The sequence below is a fragment of the Bufo gargarizans genome, chromosome 3, assembly GCF_014858855.1.
Source record: "Bufo gargarizans isolate SCDJY-AF-19 chromosome 3, ASM1485885v1, whole genome shotgun sequence".
Classification (NCBI taxonomy): domain Eukaryota; kingdom Metazoa; phylum Chordata; class Amphibia; order Anura; family Bufonidae; genus Bufo; species Bufo gargarizans.
The window spans coordinates 274,205,138-274,230,897 of NC_058082.1; positions in this window are offsets into that span (position 1 = coordinate 274,205,138).

Here is a 25,760-nt window from a genome sequence, read left to right on the forward strand (position 1 = left end):
TTTTTTATACCATGTCCCATTTGAAGCCCCCTTGATGCACCCCTAGAGTAGAAACTACAAAAAAGTGACCCCATTTTAGAAACTACGGGATAGGGTGGCAGTATTGTTGTTACTAGTTTAGGGTACATATGATTATTGGTTGCTCTATATTACACTTTTTGTGAGGCAAGGTAACAAGAAATAGCTGTTTTGGCATGTTATTTACAACATTCATCTGACAGGTTAGATCATGTGATATATTTATAGACCAGGTTGTCACGGCTGCGGCGATACCTAATATGTATCCTTTTTTTTATTTATGTAAGTTTTACACAATGATTTCATTTGTGAAAGAAAAAAAATCATGTTTTAGTGTTTCCATAGTCTGAGAGCCATAGTTTTTTCAGTTTTTGGGCGATTATCTTAGGTAGGGTCTCATTTTTTGCGGGATGAGATGACAGTTTGATTGGCACTATTTTGGGGTGCATATCACTTTTTGATCGCTTGCTATTACACTTTTTGTGATGAAAGGTGACAAAAAATTGTTTATTTACCACAGTTTTTAATTAATTTTGTTTACGGTGTTCATCTGAGGGGTTAGCTCATGTCATATTTTTATAGAGCCGGTGGATACGAACGCGGCGATACCTAATATGTATACTTTTTATTTATTTATGTAAGTTTTACACAATAATATCATTTTTGAAACAAAAAAAAGAAATCATGTTTTAGGGTCTCCATATTCTGAGAGCCATAGTTTTTTCAGTTTTTGGGCGATTATCTTAGGTAGGGTCTCATTTTTTGCGGGATGAGATGACAGTTTGATTGGCACTATTTTGGGGTGCATATCACTTTTTGATCGCTTGCTATTATTTTTGTGATGTAAGGTGACAAAAAAATTATTTTGCACAGTTTTTAATTTTTTTTTTTCATGTTCATCTGAGGGGTTAGGTCATGTGATATTTTTATAGAGCCAGTCAATATGAATGCAGCGATACCAAATATGTATACTTTTTTTTATTTATGTAAGTTTTACACAATAACAGCTTTTTTAAAACCAAAAAAATGATGTTTTATGTCTCCATATTCTGAGCCATAGTTTTTTTTAATTTTTGGGCGATTGTCTCAGTTAGGGACTCATTTTTTGCAGGATGAGGTGACGGTTAGATTGGTACTATTTTGGTGACCAAACGCCTTTTTGATCGCTTGCTGTTGTACTTTTTGTGATGTAAGGTGACAAAAAAATTGTTTATTTAGCACAGTTTGTATTTTTTATTTTTTAAGGTGTTCTTCTGAGGGGTTAGGTCATGTGATATATTTATAGAGCCAGTCGATATGGACGCGGCAATGCCTAATATGTATACTTTTTTTTACCCTATTTTTTACCTTTTTTTTTACTTTCTTTGGGTAAAATGATGTTTTTGTTTATTTTTACTTGAAACTTTTAATTTTTTGGGGGGAAAACTTTTTTTTAACTTCTTTTTTTAATTACATTTTTTGTCCCACTTTGGGACTTGAACTTTTGGGGGTCTAATCCTTTACAATGCATTCCATTACTTCTGTATTGGAATGCATTGGCTGTATGAGTAATACAGTGAGTATTACTCATACAGCTTCCGGCCTGTGAGATCCAGGGGGGTGTTTTTTCTTGTTTTACTCGAAACTAAATTTTTTTAAAATCAAAAACACAGTTTTTTACTTTATTTCTGACTTTAACTTTTGGGAGTCTGATCCCCTCTGCAATGCATTACAATACATCTGTATTGCACGGCATTGGCTGTTAGTGTATTACACAGAGTAATACACTAACAGGGTGCCTAGGAGACCCATCCTGAGGCTGGATTTCCTGGGCACACGTAGAAGGCAGGTCCCTTTGCAATGCAAGGCATTGAGCAGCCTCTGCATGGCATCGGGCTGCCTTCTCACCCATTGGGTCCCCTCCACAGATGCGCTGGGACCCAATGGGCTCCCTCACCCGCAGCAAACCCCTTCTATGTCTCAGTCAGCGCTGACCGTGGCATAGTAATGATTAATACGTCGGCATCTGAGTTTTCACCGATGTCAGCACATACAGCAGGGGTCCAGCTAACGGTAACAGCTGGTCCTCTGCAGCTGATCGGGCGGGAGCAGCTTTTGCACCCGCCCGATCAGCAGGCCGTTATAGTACGGCGCTCGGCGGTAAGTTACATCCCACTGTGCCGTAATATTACGGCGATGGTCGGGAAGAGGTTAAGGAAGTTCTGCAGGAAACAAGCAGCAAGCATGCTGTGGCCAGGGCTGAGAGGAAACTGTGGAGCGGATCCCAGAACAACAGTACCTACACAGATAGATCCCAGGACTGCAGCGGTGAATGGGAAGCATTGGCCGCAGATCACCGCTGAACCGCGGAACCGCAGTGGTTAGCAGGGGAACAGATGCGCACAGCAGCCGCTGTTACACTAGAAAATACTTTATTGCGCTGAAAAATCGATTTAGAAGTACAGGAAAAGATTATTCAAGGTGTAGGGAAATGATAGGGGGGCATAATCTACACTATAAAAGGAGAATAGGGTGCAATAGGAGAATGTACAGCCTGGGTAATAGGAGCGATTCTATTACACCTTGCTGTACTATTTGGGGATCCAAATTGCAGTTATACTGCTTCTTTTAGGTTGTTTGCACTATATAATACATCATTAATTCCAGCAAACGGAGGTGCAAGTTTTGTGTGATGCAGCCATTTACGGGTGTATTAAAAGGAAATATATGTACGTCCTATTAGCCATTCTGCGTTGATTTTTACATTGTGGGGGGCTTATTAATGGTAAAAAGAATGCGTCATAATTGCCGTTCTGCCGTGAAGTTACATTGTACTACAGTTATTTACAGGGTGTATTAATGGGAAATATACCTCTGGCCTAGCCATTCTGCAGCGAATTTTACATTGTTTAACTTTTTTTAATGAGGTGTATTAATAGGGGGAAAAAAAGAAAAAATGTATGTTGTAATCACCGTTCAGCGGTGAAGTTACATTGTACTACAGCCATTTATGTGGTGTATTAATAGGAAAGATACGTACGTCCTATTAGCCGTTCTGCAGTGAATTGTGATTTTGATATTTCTTTTTTTGGTGTGCATTAATAGGGAAAAGAATACATCTTAATTGCCGTTCTGCTGTGAAGTTACATTGTACTACAGCCATTTATGTGGTGTATTAAAAGGAAATATACGTACGGTCTATAAGTGTCACGGTGGGGAGTGGGGGAAACCCCCCACCGTACAATGTAAGAGATAAAGGGTAGCTGCTAGACAAGTACCCCGGAATAAGGGAGCAGGTCACCTTCTAAAGCATCCCAAAATCTGGCCCTTGTCTCCTAACTGTATGAGCTGACCCTTAAGGTAGGAGGGCCAATACGCTGGAACCTCAGAACCCTGAAATCCCTGAATTGCCCTGAGGTTAGGAGACAGGGACCAGAGACAACCAGGTTCATCCAAGACACAGGCCTAGCAACAAAGGGAAAAGGAGAGATCATTCACAGCAAGAGGATCGGCAGGTAAGAACAACTTACAGTCAGGTCCATAAATATTGGGACATCAGCACAATTCTAAGATTTTTGGCTCTAATCTATACACCACCACAATGGATTTAAAATTAAACAAACTAGATGTGCTTTGACCTCAGACTGCCAGCTTTAATTTGAGGGTATGTACATCCAAATCAGGTGAACGGTGTAGGAATTAAAACAGTTAGCATATGTGCCTCCCACTTGTTAAGGGACCAAAAGTTATGGGACAATTGGCTTCTCAGCTGTTCCATGGCCAGGTGTGTGTTATTCCCTCATTATCCCAATTACAATGAGCAGATAAAAGGTCTAGAGTTCATTTCAAGTGTGCTATTTGTAATTGGAATCTGTTGCTGTCAACTCTCAAGGTGAGATCCAAAGAGCTGTCACTATTACTGAAGCAAGCCATCATTAGGGTGAGAAAAAAAATAAAATCACACATCACAGAGATAGCAAAAACATTAGGCGTGACCAAAACAACTGTTTGGAACATTCTAAAAAAGAAGGAACGCACCGGTGAGCTCAGTAACACCAAAAGAACCGGAAGACCATGGAAAAGAACTGTGGTGGATGACCGAAGAATTCTTTCCCTGGTGAAGAAAACACGCTTTACATCAGTTGGCCAGATCAAGAACACTCTTCAGGAGGTAGGTGTATGTGTGTCAAAGTCAACAATCAAGAGAAGACTTCACCAGAGTGAATACAGAGGGTTCACCACAAGATGTAAACTATTAGTGAGCCTCAAAAACAGAAAGGCCAGATTAGAGTTTGCCAAACAACATCTAAAAAGCCTTCACAGTTCTGGAACAGCATCCTATGGACAGATGAGACCAAGATCAACTTGTACCAAAGTGATGGAAAGAGAAAAGTATGGAGAAGAAAAGGAACTGCTCATTATCCTAAGCATACCACCTCATCAGTGAAGCATGGTGGTAGTAGTGTCATGGCGTGGGCATGGATGGCTGCCAATGGAACTGGTTCTCTTGTATCTATTGATGATGTGACTGCTGACAAAAGCAGCAGGATGAATTCTGAAGTGTTTCGGGCAATATTATCTGCTCATATTTAGCCAAATGCTTCAGAACTCATTGGATGGCACTTCACACACTGTGCAGATGGACAATGACCCAAAGCATACTGCAAAAGCAACCAAAGAGTTTTTAAAGGGAAAGAAGTGGAATGTTATGCAATGGCCAAGTCAATCACCTGACCTGAATCGGATTGAGCATGCATTTCACTTGCTTAAGACAAAACTGAAAGGAAAATGCCTTAAAGGCAAGCAGGAACTGAAGACAATTGCATTAGAGGCCTGGCAAAGCATCACCAGGGATGAAACCCAGCGTCTGGTGATGTCTATGCGTTCCAGACTTCAGGCTGTAATTGACTGCAAAGGATTTTCAACCAAGTATTAAAAAGTGAAAGTGTAATTTATGATTGTTATTATGTCCCAATACTTTTGGTCTCTTACAAGTGGGAGGCACATATGCAAACTATTGAAATTCTTACACCGTTTACCTGATTTGGATGTAAATGCCCTCAAATTAAAGCTGACAGTCTGCAAAAAGCACATCTTGTTCATTTCATTTCAAATCTATTGTAGTGTTGTATAGAGCGAAAAAATCTTATAATTGTGTTGATGTCCCAATATTTATAGACCTGACGGTACCTGCCGAAGCCTCCACAACTAGAAATCGTGCATAAGTACAGGAGCCCGAACACACAGCAGGTCACAGTACAAACAACCCACACAGGAATCAAGCATACCAACTCTGCCAGAGCCCCCCATGCTCACACAGTGCATGGCAGCCCCAAGCAGTGCTGCAAACAGGCATCAACATGCAGGGCTAACGTCAAACATACATGTAGGGACAAACACCAACAACAGCCAAGACATGTAACAACCAAGAAGGCACCCTGAACATAAACCCACACCTAACAAATAACAAGTGAGGTAGAGATTTAGGAGCAAACATAAGGAAAGACAATTCATAGAACTACTGCCCCCAGCCTGCAAGCCACAGGTATATAACAGGTATATAACAAGCATGCGGCCACACCCAGAAGACACCATAATCCCTACTAGCTAGAAGATTAACCCCTAGCACACCAAACTGCAGGGAAGCACACCTTAAAGGGGAATTGCACATGCAATCCAAAAACTACACGTTACCACCAGCAACGAGTCTGCACGGCAACCACATCATGGTCAAACAACAATATGACCGTGACAATTAGCCGTTCTGCTGTGAATAGTTATTGTTATATTTCTTTTTTGGGTGTGCATTAATAGGCAAAAGAATACATGTTAATTGCCGTTCTGCTGTAAAGTTACATTGTACTACAGCCATTTACGGGATGTACTTAAAGGAAATACATGTATGTCCTGTACAGTATATTAGCCGTTCTGCAGCGAATTGTGATTTGATTTTTATATTTTTTTAAGGGGGGGGGTTATTAATCGGAAAAAATATGTTTTAATGGCCGAGAACAGGCAGTGGCCAAAATGTTTCTGTCATAGGCAGAAGTAGCAGGAGATGAAGAGGGGGGCAGCAGGAGTCGCAGCGAGAGGTGTCATCTAACGGTCGTGTCTTGACCAGCAACCCAGCAGTGCTTGAATGGTTAACTCGGTCTTCGAATTTGTCGCTAGTGACATCAGACACCCCCAGGCAAGAGTCGGTCAGTTCATCTAACACAACGCTTGGTTAGCATGGCCCGGGATCAGGGCCTGTTCCCCCAACTGCCCTCAACCTGCCTCTTGTAATTTTCTAATCCCTCAGCACGAGAAGTATTATATGTCGTAGGCTCGGCTCCACTTTTCAGCGAGGACGAGCTACTAGAGGAAAGTCAGCAGCTACTGCCCAGCCAAGATATAGAGCAGACATCTGCTGCTCCCTCTGGTAGGCGGGAAAGTAGTGATGATGAGAGTCACGAGGTAGCAGGTGTTGCGAGCGGTCAGGCTTCTGGCCCTGAGACCTCTGAGGGGGATATCAGTTACATTCAGACAGTAGCGGACGATGATGATGTAGCCAATCAAACTTGGGAGCCGGGTGAAGAAGGGGCTTCATAATCATCATCATCATCAGGAACAAGTCTCTCCAGATGAGAAATTTAAAAAGAATGAATTAACCTCTGGTGTTTACTGGATGAGCTGCCCCCTCCAAAAAGTGACGCCATTCCTCAAACGCTAATTTAATAGCTAAAAGTTCCCTGTTGCCTATATCATAATTCTTCTCAGCAGCTGACGGTTTCTTAGAAAAGAAAGCACAAGGATGCTATTTAGTTGTAAAGGAGACGGACCCTGGGACAGTACAGCCCCCACCCCCACCTCCGATACATCAACCTCCACAATAAAAAGTTGAGAAACATCAGGCTGGATCAGTGTAGGTGCTGAGGTGAAACTCCTTCAGAGAAGAAAAAGCCATTTTAGCAGAGTAAGACCATTTAGAAATATTAGTCCTCTTCTTTGTCATGTCCAAAAGAGGTTTGACAATCGCAGAATAGTTCTGAATGAATTTTCTATAGGGTAACAACAGGGAAAGGACAAACAATACAACACCACAAACAATCCCCAAAGGGAGACAACAAACAGGAGAGAACCGGAGATCGGACAGTTCAAACAGCTCCACAGCAGCTCCAACTCCACCAGAGGTCAGAATAGAAGATCTGTAAAGAAGGTCTATATCTTGCGACAAGGTAAGCAGAAATAGAAAATATATGTAGTTCCCTGGAGCAGGGAGTGCTTTGACATTTGGACATTTGTGGACATTTGCCTATATCCCCTTTGCAAAATTAAAACTTCTTACTTTATTTCTCTTGAAAAGGTTGACTTATGCTGTTTATTACTGCGTTACTGCATGTTATATATGTAGTGGATATAAAAAGTCTAGACACCCCTGTTAAAATGTCAAGTTTCTGTGCCGTAAAAAAATTAGACAAAGATAAATCATTTCAGAACTTTTTCCACCTTTAATGTGATTGATAAACTGTTCCACTCAATTGAAAAACAGAATTAAATCTTTTAGGTGGAGGTAAGAAAACAAAAAAAAAACTAAAATAATGTGGTTGCATAAGTGTGCACACCCTCTTATAACTAATTGGGGATGTAGCTGTGTTCAGAAATAAGCAATCACAATCAAAATCATGTTAAATAGGAGTCAGCATACTCCTGCCATCATTTAAAGTGCCTCTGATTAACCCCAAATAAAGTTCAGCTCCTCTAGTTGGTCTTTCCTGAAATTTTCGTAGTCGCATCCCACAGCAAAAGCCATGGTACACAGAGAGCTTCCAAAGCATCAGAGGGATCTATTTGGTAAAAGGTATCAGTCAGGAGAAGGGTACAAAAGAATTTCCAAGGCATTAGATATACCATGGAACACAGTGAAGACAGTCATCATCAAGTGGAGAAAATATGGCACAACAGTGACATTACCAAGAACTGGACGTCGCTCCAAAATTGATGAAAACACGAGAAGAAAACTGGTCTGGGAGGCTACCAAGAGGCCTACAGCAACATTAAAGGAGCTGCAGGAATATCTGGCAAGTACTGGCTGTGTGGTGCATGTGACAACAATCTCCCGTATTCTTCATATGTCTGGGCTATGGGGTAGAGTGGCAAAACGAAAGCCTTTTCTTACGAAGAAAAACATCCAAGCCAGGCTACATTTTGCAAAAACACAGCTAAAGTCTCCCAAAAGCATGTGGGAAAAGGTGTTGTGGTCGGATGAAAACAAGGTTTAACTTTTTGGCCATAATTCCAAAAGATATGTTTGGTGCAAAAACAACACTGCACATCACCAAAAGAACACCATACCCACAGTGAAGCATGATGGTAGCAGCATCATGCTTTGGGGCTGTTTTTCTTCAGTTGGAACTGGGGCCTTAGTTAAGCTAGAAGGAATTATGAACAGTTCCAAATACCAGTCAATATTGGCACAAAACGTTCAGGCTTCTGCTAGAAAGCTAAACATAAAGAGGAACTTCATTTTTCAGCATGACAAAGACCCAAAGCATACATCCAAATCAACAAAGGAATGGCTTCACCAGAAGAAGATTCAAGTTTTGGAATGGCCCAGCCAGAGCCCAGACCTGAATCCGATTGAAAATCTGTGGGGTGATTTGAAGAGGGCTGTGCACAGTAGATGGCCTCGCAATCTGATAGCTTTGGAGTGTTTTTGCAAAGAAGAGTTGGCAAATCTTTCCAAGTCAAAATGTGTCCTGAGTGTCCAGCGGCCCCTCGTAGAAAGAGGGATACTGTCACGAGGGTCTCACGACCTATCGCTGACCCTGTTGTGCCTGGGGTCAGAAGGTTGCAGCGGGTGGCTACTTGATTGGTTGGTCAAGAGTTGGCTCCATGACCTAGTGGTGGAAATGGATTCCGTTCCAGGTTTTCCTGCTTGGGATTACTATCCTTTTTGTCCCATTTAGGAATTTGCAGCTTTTCCTTTCAGCTGTTCTGTCACCACTCCCAGCTACTATATATTTTCCCTTTCTGCTTCCCTTGTTGCCAGATGTAGACCTTCTTTCCATATCTTCTATTCTGACCTCTAGTGGAGTTGGAGTTGATGTGGAGCTGTTGGTTCTGTTGCTGTCAGATCTCCAGTTCTCTCCTGTTTGTTGTCTCCCTTTGGGGATTGTGTGTGGTATTTGTCTTGTTTGTCATTTCACTAGTGCTCCCACTGCCCTGCTCACTACATAGGGCTTATTTCAGGGTAAGCCAGGGACAAGGCATGTGATAGGCATACGGGTTAGCAGCCCGTCTAGGGATGTCAGGAGGGGAGATGAGGGGAACACACAGCAGTTCCAACAGAGGCAGGGCAACACTCTCCAAGGCTTGGGACAGTTTCATGACACCCCACCAGCACCCTCACCCTGATGCGCGGCCTAGTGTCACAAGAAGGGAAAAGTTTTGGAAGATGGTGAAGAAGTACGTAGAAGACTGTGTCAGCGTCTATAGTGATCCCCCTGTGCCTTACAACTATTGGGTGTCCAAGCTGGGCACGTGGCACGAACTAGCGCTCTACTCCTTGGAGGTGCTAGCCTGCCCTGCTGCCAGCGTTTCGTCAGAGCGGGTATTTTGTCCTGCTGTGGGCATAATAACTGATAAGCGCATCTGCCTGTCAACTGAAAATGCTGACAGATTGACTGTTATCATAATGAACAAGGCCTGGATTGCCTCTAACTTCTCTACTTCACCAGTAGAGGAAAGCGGCTAAACATAAAGGCACTTTAAATGTGGCTTTTATGGTGCATTGAATACACTGTATTGCCATGCACCCCTTCCACCACAAAAAAGGGTATATGGTTCAATCTTCTTTTTATCATCCTTCTCGTCCTCCATCATATCAACATGCTTGTTAGGCTGCCTTCGATCCTGTTTTAAAGGATCAGCTCAGCAGCAGACCCTCACCCCTAATGTTTTAGAGGGTCACCAGCAGGCCCTCGCCCTTAATGTTTTAGATGGTCAGATCAGCAGCAGGCACTCACTCCTAATGTTTTAGAGGGTCAGATCAGCAGCAGACCCTCACCTCTGATTTTTAGATGGTCAGATCAGCAGCAGGCCCTCACCCCTAATGTTTTAGAGGGTCACCAGCAGGCCCTTGCGCCAAATGTTTTTGAGGGTCACCAGCAGGCCAGCAATCATAATTTTTCAAGGGTGTGTATGATGCCTTCCTTTATGTGTAATAAAGGGTGTATTGGAGTGCCGGTTCCTTGTAATTTTTGGCAGCCCTTTCACTTAGTGCATATGCTTTATGAGTGTAGGAGTCCCACTACCTGAACAATTGTACCACAATGTGAATGAGGCCCTCCTTTATGTGATATACAGGTTGTATCGGAGTGCCTCTACCTTGTAATTTTTGGCTGCACTTGCACTTTATAAACAAGTAAATATACAGGAAAGAATGTTTGATAACAATTTTTCTTCTAAAATCGATTTTAACTTAGTTTTTTTGCATATTATTGTCAGTCTGTAAAAGTGGCGTACTACTCCAAGATGCATCCAGACATCCTCCCCATGCTCTTCCTGAACCATTTTAGTGGTGTTTCCATCAATTTCCTGAAATTGACCTTTTCCTGTGAACCAGACACCCTCTTCAGAGCAATGGGTGCCTGGTTTAATGCGCTCGGGTTCTCCCATTGACTTCCATTGTGCTCGGCTGCTCTGTAGAGCACCCGAGCATCCCAAAGTGTTCTACTTGAGCACCAGAGCACCCGAGCACTTTGGTGCTCGATCAACACTACTTAGCATTTTCATTCTGCAGCTCTGTTCTAAGGATTTATCTGAAGCTATAGATTCTGCAAAACACTATCTTAAATGTAAAATCGCATGTTTCAAGGTGAGCAAGATTAGAATGACGTGCGTATTGGCAAAAATGTCTCAGCTTTACCTAATCATCAATCTTATCTAATGCTTGTTCCCAGCAATTCGTACCATCTGTCTAACTCACACTAATCCTGTTTAACGCTCATATAACATAGACGTTGCAGCCATTCATTTGCTCATATTATTAATGCCTATATATTCATGCCACCACTGTCTATAATGCAAAGTGAAATCAATGCCCTTGAATGGAATTTCTATTACTGTTTTCACATAGGACCCATGGATATCTACAGTAATTTACTGCAATTCTCTGCCACTAATCCTTCTACGAGTCAAACATGTGGAGAAAAGAAAAGGATTTACATGGTTTACATTGTTCTGATTACTTATGCCCTAGTTCCAGGCACAGAACCCCTGTAACAGCTTCAGCCTCAAAGTCCCAATTAATCCAATGAGTGTTATACTACATTGCTTCCACGAGTGCCACCCATAGTGCCCTCCATGAAAGGATACCCCAGTGCATTGCTACAGTGCTTCTATAAGAGCCAGTCAAAAGTCCCCCATGAGCACCAAGCCATAGTGTCACCATTAGAAACTTCCATAGAGCATACAGTGTAACGGCAACTCCCCCGTTTCTCCTAGAGGTTCATTTGCATACATTAAAAAGTCATTTTTCTTAACAATGCAGACACATATGAACGTGTGACCAACTCAGATGCCTTCAGCTGCCAAGCGCACATGCAACATGATCATCAGTGATGATGTCACCACGCGCATCCAGCGTGACATCATCACAATCGCCGCAGGTTTTATTCATTCAAGACAGGAGCGGACAGCCTCTTCGCATGCAAGTGGATGAGGTGAGTATAATTTTTCTTTTTTTAACCCCTGAACAGCTTAATGTGAGTCAAAGATCTGAGGGGTTAAATGACAGGGACAGAGCATTCACCCTTCACCATCATTGCATCCGCTCTATACACGTAAGGTCTCATGCACACGACCGTTGTTCTGGTCCGCATCCGAGCCTCAAAAACTTCAATGGGGCCACAAAAGATGCGGACAGCTCTCTGTGTGCTGTCCGCATCCGTTGCTCCGTTCCGTAGCCCCTGCAAAAAAAAATAACATGTCCTATATCCATTTTGTGGACAAGCATAGGCATTTCTACAATGCGCAAATTGCGGAAGGCACACGGGCGGCTTCTGTGTTTTCTGCGGATCCGCAATTTGCAGACTGCAAAAAACGGAATGGTCGTGTGCATGAGGCCTAATTCATAACAAATTGAATTTCTTGTTGAAGTTCGGCATAGCAGCTGAATCGAATTTTTCAAAACATCGCTCATCTGTAATCATTAATATTAGGCTACTGTATAACACCTTTAATAAATCTAATTAGACCCACAACTGATTTTCTCTCATTTGTGGACCCATAGAAATCAAAGGTCCTATAGCGGTGAATGTAGAGTGGCAGAACATACGTAGCTTGCTCTCCATTCACTTTGGGACCCCATTCTCGAAATGTGAGCGGATCCCAGAGGTGGGTCTGGCACCTATCAGTTATTTATAACATATACTATCGATATGCTATAAATTCCCAAATGGTAGTACCTCTTTAAGACAATTAGGATCTTTATGGTGGCTAATTGTAAAATAGTTTGAAACACTGAGTGATATTTACAAAATTGCGCCACTGTTCCAGAATAAAAAAAAAAAGTCGACAATTATAATTTGCAACTTTTCACGTCTCATCACTTTTTCAAAGTGGTGAATAAAGTGGGTGGGGCTTAGCAGGAAGGGTGTGGCCTCCCACAGCCCACCAGATTTACTATATTTTACGGCAGAAGCTGGCATAAATGATAGTTCAAATCTGTGCCAGCTCATAGGTGACATCGATTTGACAGTCTGGTGCATGGACTTCCTGGAAATGAGGCCTGCAGTGGCTACATGTCCATGTCTATTGGGATGAGGAAGTATAGACTGCCTGAGCGGTGAAGAATTGGTGGGATATTATTTCTTTCTTCTTTTTAAAGCTTTATCCGTTTTTTTTTAAATATACAAGAAATGGCTTTAAAACGAAAAAAAATGTACCAAGAATGTTCTAGAATATGTTACCAATTTTGTAAACCCTGTGCACAAATCTAAAAAATATTATTAATGGTTATTGCACGGAATGCTTAACGCGTAGTCACAACTTGACGAGACAGTGCCAGAACAAGCTTGGGCTGTTTAGTGCACCCCAGGCCCAGAATTTAATTTTCTTTTATGAAACACAATTGTATGCTGAGCTGGTTATAGCCCACAGAGAGAAACAGGACAAACAGAGAAGGGTGAAGTGAAAAGCTAGCCACTCATCTGTAAATCCCAACATATGGTGCTTTATCCTCCCTGCCCCCACTAAACAAATCATCCCTTAATCCTTTTAAATAAATTTATTGCCAAGCCTCTTACATTTTTCATTTAGCGTATTACATGCAGAAAAGTAGAGACGGAGAAACAAATAGATTTTTTTTCTGTTTATGGCCATGCTGTCCAGTGACAAATCTTCCCCCATACTCGTGATTTCAGTGGGTGTCCTGGGATAAGAGGAGATTGTAATAGATATGGGATATGCATAGATTATATGTATGAACTGCAGGAGAATTGCTGCCTTTTTCCTTCTCCTTTCTGAATCTGGATGCACAAAATACTGACATATTGGAGCTTCCAGGTGCACTATATACATTAGCCACGAAATAGACATTCGCTGAAATCTAATTACTAATCGTACTATGAGATTACATATAAGATTGTTGGTGAGACAATATTAGAAAATGGGATAACTAAGTTATTTAAATGGGAACATTGCTTTAGCGCTCATGCACACATTTGATCTTCAAACCACATATCTGCAAAATACTGATACCTTCTGTGTGCAATCTCTATTTTTCTCACTTCCATCAATAGAAATACCTATTCTGCAGAACGGACCAGAATGCAACATGTTCTATCATTTGTGGAATGGCCACACGGATCCACAAAAAACACAAATGTTAGCATGGCGTCATAGGAATGAATAGATCGGTGTGCTATCCACAAAAAATACAGACGGGACACTGAATAAAAAGATGGTTGAGTGCATTGGCCCTAAAAAGTCAGTTTTCTGTGAATATACATTGACTAGGTCTAATGCAGGCATGCTCAACCTGCGGCCCTCCAGCTGTTGTAAAACTACAACTCCCACAATGCCCTGCTGTAGGCTGATAGCTGTAGGCTGTCACGTAATGATGGGAGTTGTAGTTTTGCAACAGCTGGAGGGACGCAGGTTGAGCATGCCTGGTCTAATGCATTCGGCCTTAGTCTCTCCTAAGGATAAGCTATCAATGTGTGATCAGATGGCGTCTATCATCCAGAACCACTGATCAGGAGAAGAAATGAGCCACAGAGTTCTCTGAAGAGCTGCAGTGTCTATAATAATTATCCAAGCATAGTGGTCAAAGAGGACATCAATGTTTTTTGCCCTCAAAAATCCTTCTTATATCTCTAACCTAGGAAGAGCAAACATACAGGGAGTGCAGAATTATTAGGCAAGTTGTATTTTTGAGGATTAATTTTATTATTGAACAACAACCATGTTCTCAATGAACCCAAAAAACTCATTAATATCAAAGCTGAATATTTTTGGAAGTAGTTTTTAGTTTGTTTTTAGTTTTAGCTATTTTAGGGGGATATCTGTGTGTGCAGGTGACTATTACTGTACATAATTATTAGGCAACTTAACAAAAAACAAATATATACCCATTTCAATTATTTATTTTTACCAGTGAAACCAATATAACATCTCAACATTCACAAATATACATTTCTGACATTCAAAAACAAAACAAAAACAAATCAGTGACCAATATAGCCACCTTTCTTTGCAAGGACACTCAAAAGCCTGCCATCCATGGATTCTGTCAGTGTTTTGATCTGTTCACCATCAACATTGCGTGCAGCAGCAACCACAGCCTCCCAGACACTGTTCAGAGAGGTGTACTGTTTTCCCTCCTTGTAAATCTCACATTTGATGATGGACCACAGGTTCTCAATGGGGTTCAGATCAGGTGAACAAGGAGGCCATGTCATTAGATTTTCTTCTTTTATACCCTTTCTTGCCAGCCACGCTGTGGAGTACTTGGACGTGTGTGATGGAGCATTGTCCTGCATGAAAATCATGTTTTTCTTGAAGGATGCAGACTTCTTCCTGTACCACTGCTTGAAGAAGGTGTCTTCCAGAAACTGGCAGTAGGACTGGGAGTTGAGCTTGACTCCATCCTCAACCCAAAAAGGCCCCACAAGCTCATCTTTGATGATACCAGCCCAAACCAGTACTCCACCTCCACCTTGCTGGCGTCTGAGTCGGACTGGAGCTCTCTGCCCTTTACCAATCCAGCCACGGGCCCATCCATCTGGCCCATCAAGACTCACTCTCATTTCATCAGTCCATAAAACCTTAGAAAAATCAGTCTTGAGATATTTCTTGGCCCAGTCTTGACGTTTCAGCTTGTGTGTCTTGTTCAGTGGTGGTCGTCTTTCAGCCTTTCTTACCTTGGCCATGTCTCTGAGTATTGCACACCTTGTGCTTTTGGGCTCTCCAGTGATGTTGCAGCTCTGAAATATGGCCAAACTGGTGGCAAGTGGCATCTTGGCAGCTGCACGCTTGACTTTTCTCAGTTCATGGGCAGTTATTTTGCGCCTTGGTTTTTCCACACGCTTCTTGCGACCCTGTTGACTATTTTGAATGAAACGCTTGATTGTTCGATGATCATGCTTCAGAAGCTGCATCCCTCTGCAAGATATCTCACTATTTTTTACTTTTCTGAGCCTGTCAAGTTCCTCTTTTGACCCATTTTGCCAAAGGAAAGGAAGTTGCCTAATAATTGTGCACACCTGATATAGGGTGTTGATGTCATTAGACCACACCCCTTCTCATTACAGAGATGCACATCACCTAATATGCTTAATTGGTAGTAGGCTTTCGAGCCTATACAGCTTGGAGTAAGACAACATGCATAAAGAGGATGATGTGGTCAAAATACTCATTTGCCTAATAATTCTGCACTACCTGTATATGTGCTACAAAATAACTTCTAGAAGTTCTAGGTCATACATTTCTTATATGACAGAGCGTAGCAATAATTGCATTCGTATAGATGTTGTCCAAGAAAAAAATGACTTTTTTATTTCAAAAACAGTGCCCCACCTGTTCACAGGTTGTGTGTGGTATTGCAGCTCAGCCCTAATAACTTCAATATAGTTGAATTGCAATGACAGGCACGCTACTCTGTGGTGCTGTTTCCCTAAGGGCTTGTTCACACGACCGTGTGAAGCCCGTGCCCATGCTGTGGACCGCAAATTGTGGTCCGCTAAGCACGGGCACCTGCCGTGTGGCAGTCGCATAGGGATCGCGGCCCCATTCACAGCAAGCTCTATCTTTTTGCGGTGCGGAAGCACGGAACGGAACCTCAGAAAGCACTCCGTAGTGCTTCCGTAGTGTTCCATTCCATGGTTCCGTTCCGCACCGTTCCGCATCTCTGGATTTGTGGACCCATTGAAATGAATGGGTCCGCATCCGTGATGCGGAATGGCCACGGAACGGGACCCGTGTATTGCGGATCCGCAAATGCAGTCCGCAATACGGGCACAAGCTTCACACGGTCGTGTGAACGAGCCCTAAGACTGCAGACATTTTTTCAAATCCTATGTAACTCTTTTAACCCATTCAGCACTCAGACAGGTTTCAGCCTTAGGCCTCCAGCACACGACCGTTGTTGTGTTCCGTTCCGCAAAATAGGGTTCCGTTGTTCCGTGATCCGTTTCCGTTTTTGTTTCCGTGTGTCTTCCTTTATTTTTGGAGGATCACCAGACATGAAGGAAAGTAAAAAAATGTCTAAGTCAACTTTGCCATGCAAATGATAGGGAAAAAAACGGATGCAGACGCGCGGACGCGGATGACAATCTTTTGTGCCTCCGCGTTTTTTCACGGTCCCATTGACTTGAATGGGTCTGCGAACCATTTTCCTTGAAAAAAATAGGACAGGTTATATTTTTTTGACGGACTGGAACCACGGATCACGGACACGGATGACAAACGGTGCATTAGCCGAGTTTTCAACGGACCCATTGAAAGTCAATGGGTCCGCAGAAAATCACGAAAGACGGAACAATGGACACGGAATGAAACAACGGTCGTGTGTATGAGGCCTTACGTTGCTAATCTGAGGTGTTTCTTAATGTGGTAATAACTTTGGAACTCCTTTACTTATCCAAGAGACTGCAAATTCAAGCCAATATGTTTTACCTTTATCTTTTAATCTAAAGCCAGTCTAAATGATAATGAAATGTATCTGCTTTGATGAAGAGAGTGTGGGTACCTTCACATGGGGCAGATTTTGTGACCGAAAATTAAGTGACTGAAAATCAGCTCCATTCTTTTGAATAAGGAAACAAGCACATGGATTTCTACAAACCCCATTAAAGAGAATGGAAGTGATTTTCAGTTGTGGAATTTTCTGCCACAAAATCTGCAGCGTGTGAAGACACCTTGATACCTAATAAAAAGTTATTAACATTCACTATAGGTCTTCTTTACCTTGGCATCATTTTTTAAATGCCCTTTTTTAATTTTAAGAAGGCTTAAAGTTTTGCAAGCAATTTTTTACATTTTCATGAAAATTTCCCAAACCGACTTTTTTTAGGGACTTTTTCAGCTCAGCAGTGACTTTGAGGGATTTACATAATGGAAACCACCCATAAATGACACCAAACTACACTGTTCAAATTATTCAAATTTTATTTGAAATGTGTTAACCCTGAAAACAAAATGAAAACAAAATGGAAGTTTGAGGTGAGAATTTCTGTTTTAATCTATTTTTCCTGTAACAAAGGCAAGGATTTACAGTAAAGCAATCCTCACTCTTCATTACCCTGATGCTGCACTTTACAGAAACACCCAATATGAGATTGTAAGTGGCTGTATGGGCACACCGTAGGGTTCAGAAGGGAAGGAGCGCCATATGGTTTTGCTGCAATATTTCCTGGGCACAATTTCGCATTTGAAGAGGCCCTGAAGTAACCCTACCGTGGAGACCCCCAAAAAGTGATCCCATTTTGGAGGCTACACCCCTCAAAGAATTTTTTGAGGGTTATTGTGAGCATTTTGAACTAACATTTCATAGAATTTAGGCCTCCTGCACACGACCGTATGGCTTTTTCAGTGTTTTGAGGTCCGTTTTTCACGGATCCGTTGTTCCATTTTTTGTTTCCGTTTCTGTTCCGTTTTTCTGTTCCATTTTTCCGTATGGCATATACAGTATACAGTTATTACATAGATAAAATTGGGCTGGGCATAACATTTTCAATAGATGGTTCCGCAAAAAACGGAATGGAAACAGAAGACATACAGATGCATTTCCGTATGTGTTCCATTTTTTTGCGGACCCATTGACTTGAATGGAGCCACGGAACGTGATTTGCGGTCAAAAATAGGACATGTTCTATCTTTAAATGGAACGGAAAAACGGAAATACGGAAACGGAATGCATATGGAGTACATTCTGTTTTTTTTTTGCGGAACCATTGAAATGAATGGTTCTGTATACGGACCGTATACGGAACGCAAAAAACGGCCAGTAAACGTGGGAAAAAAACGGTCGTGTGCAGGAGGCCTTAGAAACACTTGGCTGTGAAAATGAAAAATTTCAACTTCCAATAAAATATTGAAAACTACTGTATAAGCACACTTTAAGGTTCGGAGGGGATGGAGTACCATATGATTTTTGGAGGGAGGATTTTGCTGGAATGGTCTTTGGGCACCATGTTGCATTTTAGGAGACACTTGGGTACAACTACAGTGGAAATTCCCCAAAAGTAAAGCCATTTTGAAAACTACAAACTGTAAGAATCTTTTTAAGGATGGTACTGAGCACTTTGACTTAACAGACGTTTTACAGAATTTAGAAAAAAAAAATTCCAATAAAATATGATTTTAGCCTCATATTTTTCATTTTCACAAGAGCTTACAGGAGAAAAACACCACACAATTAGGCCTCATGCACACGACCGTTGTTATGGTCCGCATCTGAGCCGCATTTTTCGGGTGAAGTAAGCATTTTGACGCCACAGGTATTTTAAAGAAATTTCTTTGCAGTAGTTCAGGCAAAGAGAAAATTGTAATATTTCAACATATGGCATTTCAATGCTGATTTTTATAGAGCCATTTTTTACAGTCATAAATGGCTAGATGTGGGGAAATCTTTTGTTTATTTTTAGAAAAACAATTTTCAGCTTTTGAGGGTCTGATAGCTAATCCTCTGACTGTTGCCTATGAGACCCAGCCTGGGTGTTTAGCCTCATAGGTCTCTGCAGCTGGCAGACCCAGAAGGCTTTGCAAAACTTCTGTCTGCCATTAGAGAGTCAGCTTCCTACCTTTGCAAATCCTTTATGAGCGGTCAGCATTGACTACGGCATCTAAGGTGTTAATCCACCAGCATCTAAGTTTTTAGCAATGCCAGAGGATACAGCAGGGCCTAGCTATCAGTAACAGCCATGCCACTGTCCCTGATCGAGAGAGCACAGCTTCTGTGCGTGCCCGTTCCCCACACCGTAATAGTGATATGCGATATATTGTGGTTAATAAAATAAAATAAGAGTCCAATCTAAAAATACTTAATTAACTATTCCAACTTTTATATTTTTAGGGGATTATGTTTAGATTTGACTCTTGTTTAATATTAACCACAATATCCATATATCGATCCATCTATTTTTTATTAGCTGCTGGGCCTGCAGCATATGTGGTTCTGGACCAATAGCAAAAAACTTATTTTATTATTATTATTTTTCCATATTTTTTATTTTTATTTTATTACCAAAGATTCCTGACCAATAACTATATAATATATTCTTGTAGGACCTCACTATTTTTCAATATTAGATTGAAGATCCCAAAATTGTTTACCAAGATGGAGACCAAATTGGGAGCATATCTGGGAGGTCTGGCAGAGCATGTGCTTCCTGCCAAAGAAGGCATGAACAAGCCTCTGTGCCTTGAACAGAACACTTAGACACAGGGCTATGGTATACAGAGGATTTGTCTGAAAGGTATCGAGATAATGGTGGCCATCTTAATGTAGTCTCAGTGGAGCCCATACAATATAACATATGTATTGCATAGTATGGCCATGGGAACTTTATTGATCTAAATGAATTGGGTTTGTCCAAACCAGGAAAAACCCAATTCTCTCAAAAGTAAAGGACATGATCAGTTCAGTCCTTCAACTGCCACCAGCTGCAGTAGACTCTGGGAAAGTGCATGCCCCCAGAACTGCCAGCTTGAAATAAATCTAGCAGAGCAATTGGAGCACTAAATGGGGAGATCTCTGGATCCATGTGAGGTGCAGGGCTGGTTCTAGCTATGTTAGAAAGAGGTTGTCGTGTGCTATATGATGTCCGATTTTCATTTTTACATTAATCATGGGATAACCCCTTTAGGCTCTTACTCTCTAAACTTTATTCTAACAGTATATTCAGCTGTTTAATATTTAATACCTTACACGTCTTTGGATATCATACAGAAAGCGGTTGTGACTACATGTAGGAGCGACTTGATTGTTATTTTTCACAATCCCCCAGGAGCGATAGCTTCCTTCTTTTTCCTGCAGTAACACTATACAGTAAATGCACTTGTCTAAGTTCTTTGTTCATATCACAGCTTTTACAGAATTGGTACAGTGACACTTCAGACACCCTTTTTAGATTAAAACAGAATCAGAAAAACATTTTAATATTAATGCCCTGCAGTTTGCCACATCTTGCGGTGTCTTGAATTACTAAGCATAATTCCTAGCATTTGCTCCCATTCTCTGCACTATTTGAGTTAAGATTGATTGATGGTTATAATTTACAATACATTAGAATCACCTTCTGAATATATCCAGGCTTCCTGCCAAGGGGATGTGAGCTCTTTGTTTGCTAAGAGTATGTTGCTCATAGTATATTTAATGGGGTTTTCAACCATGAAACTTCAACTACTGTATTTTAGTTTATCTCTTGAAATTTCTCTAAATCCCATCCTGCATATTAGAGATTATACAGTATGTTTCTAGATATTATCAATTAGGGCTCATGCACAAAAACATTTTTCTTTTGTCCGCATCCGATTTTTTTGCCAGTTGCAGACCCATTCACTACAATAGGGCAGCAAAAAGATGCAGACAGCACACTTTGTGGCGTCTGCATAGACATGTCCATTCTTGTCATCCACAAAAAATATAGAACATGTCCTATTCTTGTCCGCATTACGGACAAGGATAGGACTGTTCTATTGTGGGATGAATGTTCCGTTCCACAAAATGCGAAACCCACATGGCCGGTATCCATGTTTCTTGGATATGCAATTTGCGGACTGCAAAACAGGCAGTAGGCATGTGCATGAGCCCTAAGGTCTATGTAGTGAACTTACCCCACATAGCTGGTCAGAGGACTGGACAATAGAGTTGAGCGGACACCTGGATGTTCGGATTCGGCAGGTTCGGCCGAACTTGAAAAAATAAATTCGGGTTCAGGGCCTGAACTTGACCCCCACTGAAGTCAATGGGGACCCGAACTTTTGAGCACTAAAATGGCTGTAAAAATGTCATGGAAAGAGCTAGAGGGCTGCAAAAGGCAGCAAAATGTGCTTAAGAGCATGGCAAATGCTTTGCAAACAAATGTGGATAGGGAAATGAATTAAAAAACATAAAAGACCTTAAAAAATATAAAAATTTGGAATGATGTAGGAGGAAGAAGTTGAGGAGGCGGTGAATGGGTGGTTGTGGCCATGTAGGCTCACGTGGCGGTAGCCAACACAGATGTGTGTTATTTTGCATTTTTACATAGGGGTATCCCCCAAAATATTGGGACATATAAAAATAAAAAAAAGGAATAAGTGCGCTTGAGTACAAGGATGGATGGTTGAGACTGTTAGAACTGTCTATTCTGCACAAGGTACAGACAAGTCCTGAGGAATCCAAGCCTGGTTCATTTTAATAAACGTGAGCTTGTCCACGTTGGCTGTGGACAGGCGGCTGTGTCTGTTTGTAATGACGCCTCCTGCCGTGCTAAATACACGTTCAGAGAGTACACTGGCTGCAGGGCAGGCCAGCACCTCCAAGGCATACAGGGCAAGCTCTGGCCATGTGGACAATTTGGAGACCCAGAAGTTGAATGAGGCAGAACCATCAGTCCGTACGTGTAGGTGTGTGCACAGGTACTGTACCACCATGTTGTTTAAATGCTGCCTCCTGCTAACACGCTCCATATCAGCAGTTGGGGCCAGTTGTTTCGGCGAGGTGACAAAGCTTTTCCACATGTCGGCCATGCTAACCCTGCCTTCTGAGGTGCTGGCGCTGACACAGCTGCGGTGGCGACCTCTTCCTCCTCCCCTGCCTTCATCTCGTGCTTCCACTTGTCCCTCGGCGTCAGTCGGGAATGCTCTCAGAAGCGCATCTACCAGCGTTCGATCACTCTCCAGTGAGGGAATTAAGTGCGGCACATTGTTTTTGTAACGGGGATCCAGCAGGGTGGCCACCCAGTAGTCAGCACACGTTAAAATGTGGACAACTCTGCTGTCATTGCGCATGTAGTCACTCATGTGTGCCAGGCTGCCCAGAAGTAAGGACAAACTGTCCTCTGTGGTAGGCGTATCGTCTGCGCCCTCCGTATCCCCCCAGCAACGCACCAGTGATGGGCCCAAGCTGCGTTGGATGCCACCCCGCTGTGAACATGCTTCATCCCCATCCTTCTCCTCATCCTCCTCCTCCTCCAGTAGTGGGCCCTGGCTGGCCAAATTTGTACCTAGCCTCTGCTGTTGCAAAAATCCTCTTTCTGAGCCACTTCTAAAAGACTGGCCTGAAGGTGTTGGAGATGACCCCTTCCTCCTCCTCGTCAGGGGCCACATCCTCTTCCATCATCGCCCTAAGTGTTTTCTTAAGGAGACATAGAAGTGGTATTGTAACGCTGATAACGGCATCAAAAGTATTTTGTCTTTGAAGGGGAAATATTAGATTTTATGTTACCATTATAAGATCAGATTGTATTGCGATTGTATGAGTGTGGTGTCTGAGCAATCGGATATTAGCCAGCTGAGCAGAGATGTACCTGTCTAGTGAAGTGATGGTATGGTATGGGGTGTAAAGCTGGTTCGTAATGGGGTGTAAAGCTGATGCATAATAAGTGAATTTTACATTGCGATTTTATTAATGAAAAAAAAAATGTGAACGAAGATAGCGAATTTGCGACTTCACAAATATATGACGAACATTCGGCCATATATTAACTCATAGCCAGACTCTAACATGCCTCCATAGTGGCATCACCAATGCATTTTGATGGAAAATAAAGCTGTGAGCCGCACCCACAACAGACCATGTGACACAGAAGCTACCAGGTGCAAAAGAATTTTACCAGCAAAAATAAAGTGGCACATTCCATACACATAAAGACAAAAAACTCACAGAAAAAAAGTGGCCTAATTCCTCTGCATAACTACAATCCCCAGCAAAAAATGCATACAATGGAGGATGCCGGGCGGACCGCATGTACCACAAAGACATCCTACCATTAAACCCGTGGTGTGTGAACAGGGTCCGAACAGAGCACATCTGCACAATGTATTATTTTGTGTAAGATGTTTTTGTGGTGCATGCAGTCCGCCCCGGCATCCTCCATTGTATGCATTTTTTGCTGGGGATTGCCGTTATCTGCGGACTGCATGTAGAGGAATTGCTCCCCCTGTTATAGACATGCAACAGTGTCTGGGTTTGGTGTATGTAAGTGTTGCCACAATACAACTGTGGAACATGTGTTTTACAACCTACTGTTTACGTTTCATCCCACTCACTTTTCGATCAGATGCAAATCCGACTTTAGACCCAATCACTGCACTGAAACTGCCCTAAACAAAGTCGCCAACGGTCTGCTAGCTGCCAAAGCTAAACATCACTAGTTTGTGTTCTTCCTTCTCGACCTTTCCTCTGCCTTTGACACTGTTGACTACTCTATCCTACAAATCCTCTCTTCCCTCGGCATCAAAGACCTAACCCTCTCCTGGATCTTCTCAGACCACACCAGCAGAACCTTCAGCGTTTCCCATTAATACACTACCTTCTCATCAAGCCCCCTCTCTGTTGGTGTCCCTCAAGGCTCTGTTTACCCCCTACTTTTCTCCATTTATACTTTCGTCCTTGTACAGCTCATATAATCCCAATACCACCTCTATGCTGACGACTCTCAAATCTACCTCTCTGGCTCAGATGTCACTTCCCTGCTATGCAGAATCCGAGTATGTCTGTTAGCAATCCACCTGCCGTTTTCAACTTAAGAACATCTCTCGGATTTGCGCCTTCCTCACCCCTGAGTCAAATAAAATACTAGTGCATGCTCTCGTCATCTCCCGCCTGGACTACTGCAACATCCTCCCATCCAGCATTCTCGCTACCCGGTTAAACCACCTCTCCCCTCATTTCTCCTCTGTCTCTCCCCTTTGCCAATCCCTTCATTGGCTCCCCATTGCCCAGAGAAATCAATTTAAAATACTTAGAACTACATATAAGGTTGTCTACAACCTGTCCCCTTAAAACTCAACCTGCCCCCCTTATATTTCTGACCCGCTTTCTGGATACATCCCCACACGTAATCTCAGATCCTCACAGGACTTCCTCTTTTCTCCTCTCATCTGCTTTTCACACAATCGACTACAAGATTTCTCATGTGCCTCTCCCCTACTCTGGAACTCACTACCTCAACACATCATACTCTCCCCCAACATCCAAACCTTCGATAGTAACTTGAAAACTACCCTTTTTAGAAAAGCCCACCATCTTCAATGAGCTTGCTTCTACCACACAGACACATGAGCAGCCTATGCCATCACCTAATGCAGGCATGTCCAAACTGCGGCCCTCCAGCTGTTGCAAAACTACAACTCCCAGCATGCCTTAATAGCTGTAAGCTAGCCAGGCATACTGGGAGTTGTAGTTTTGCAACAGCTGGAGGGCCACAGTTTGGACATGCCTGACCTAATGTGTTCTCATTCTCCCTTATAGATTGTAAGCTCAAAAGGTTCACTTATCTATAGAGTCTACTCTTGTCTGCTTGATGATACCTTTAGTTAAAGTCACATTTGCTGCAGGGTTCTGTAGTGTGGACGCATCTGCTATATTAGTGTGTTATCCATTTTATATACAGTCGTGGTCAAAAGTTTTGAGAATGACACAAATATTAGTTTTCACAAAGTTTGCTGCTAAACTGCTTTTAGATCTTTGTTTCAGTTGTTTCTGTGATGTAGTGAAATATAATTACACGCACTTCATACGTTTCAAAGGCTTTTATCGACAATTACATGGCATTTATGCAAAGAGTCAGTATTTGCAGTGTTGGCCCTTCTTTTTCAGGACCTCTGCAATTCGACTGGGCATGCTCTCAATCAACTTCTGGGCCAATTCCTGAATGATAGCAACCCATTCTTTCATAATCAATTCTTGGAGTTTGTCAGAATTAGTGGGTTTTTGTTTGTCCACCCGCCTTTTGAGGATTGACCACAAGTTCTCAATGGGATTAAGATCTGGGGCGTTTCCAGGCCATGGACCCAAAATGTCAACGTTTTGATCCCCGAGCCACTTAGTTATCACTTTTGCCTTATGGCACAGTGCTCCATCGTGCTGGAAAATGCATTGTTCTTCACCAAACTGTTGTTGGATTGTTGGAAGAAGTTGCTGTTGGAGGGTGTTTTGGTGCCATTCTTTATTCATGGCTGTGTTTTTGGGAAAAATTGTGAGTGAGCCCACTCCCTTGGATGATAAGAAACCCCACACATGAATGGTCTCAGGATGCTTTACTGTTGGCATGACACAGGACTGATGGTAG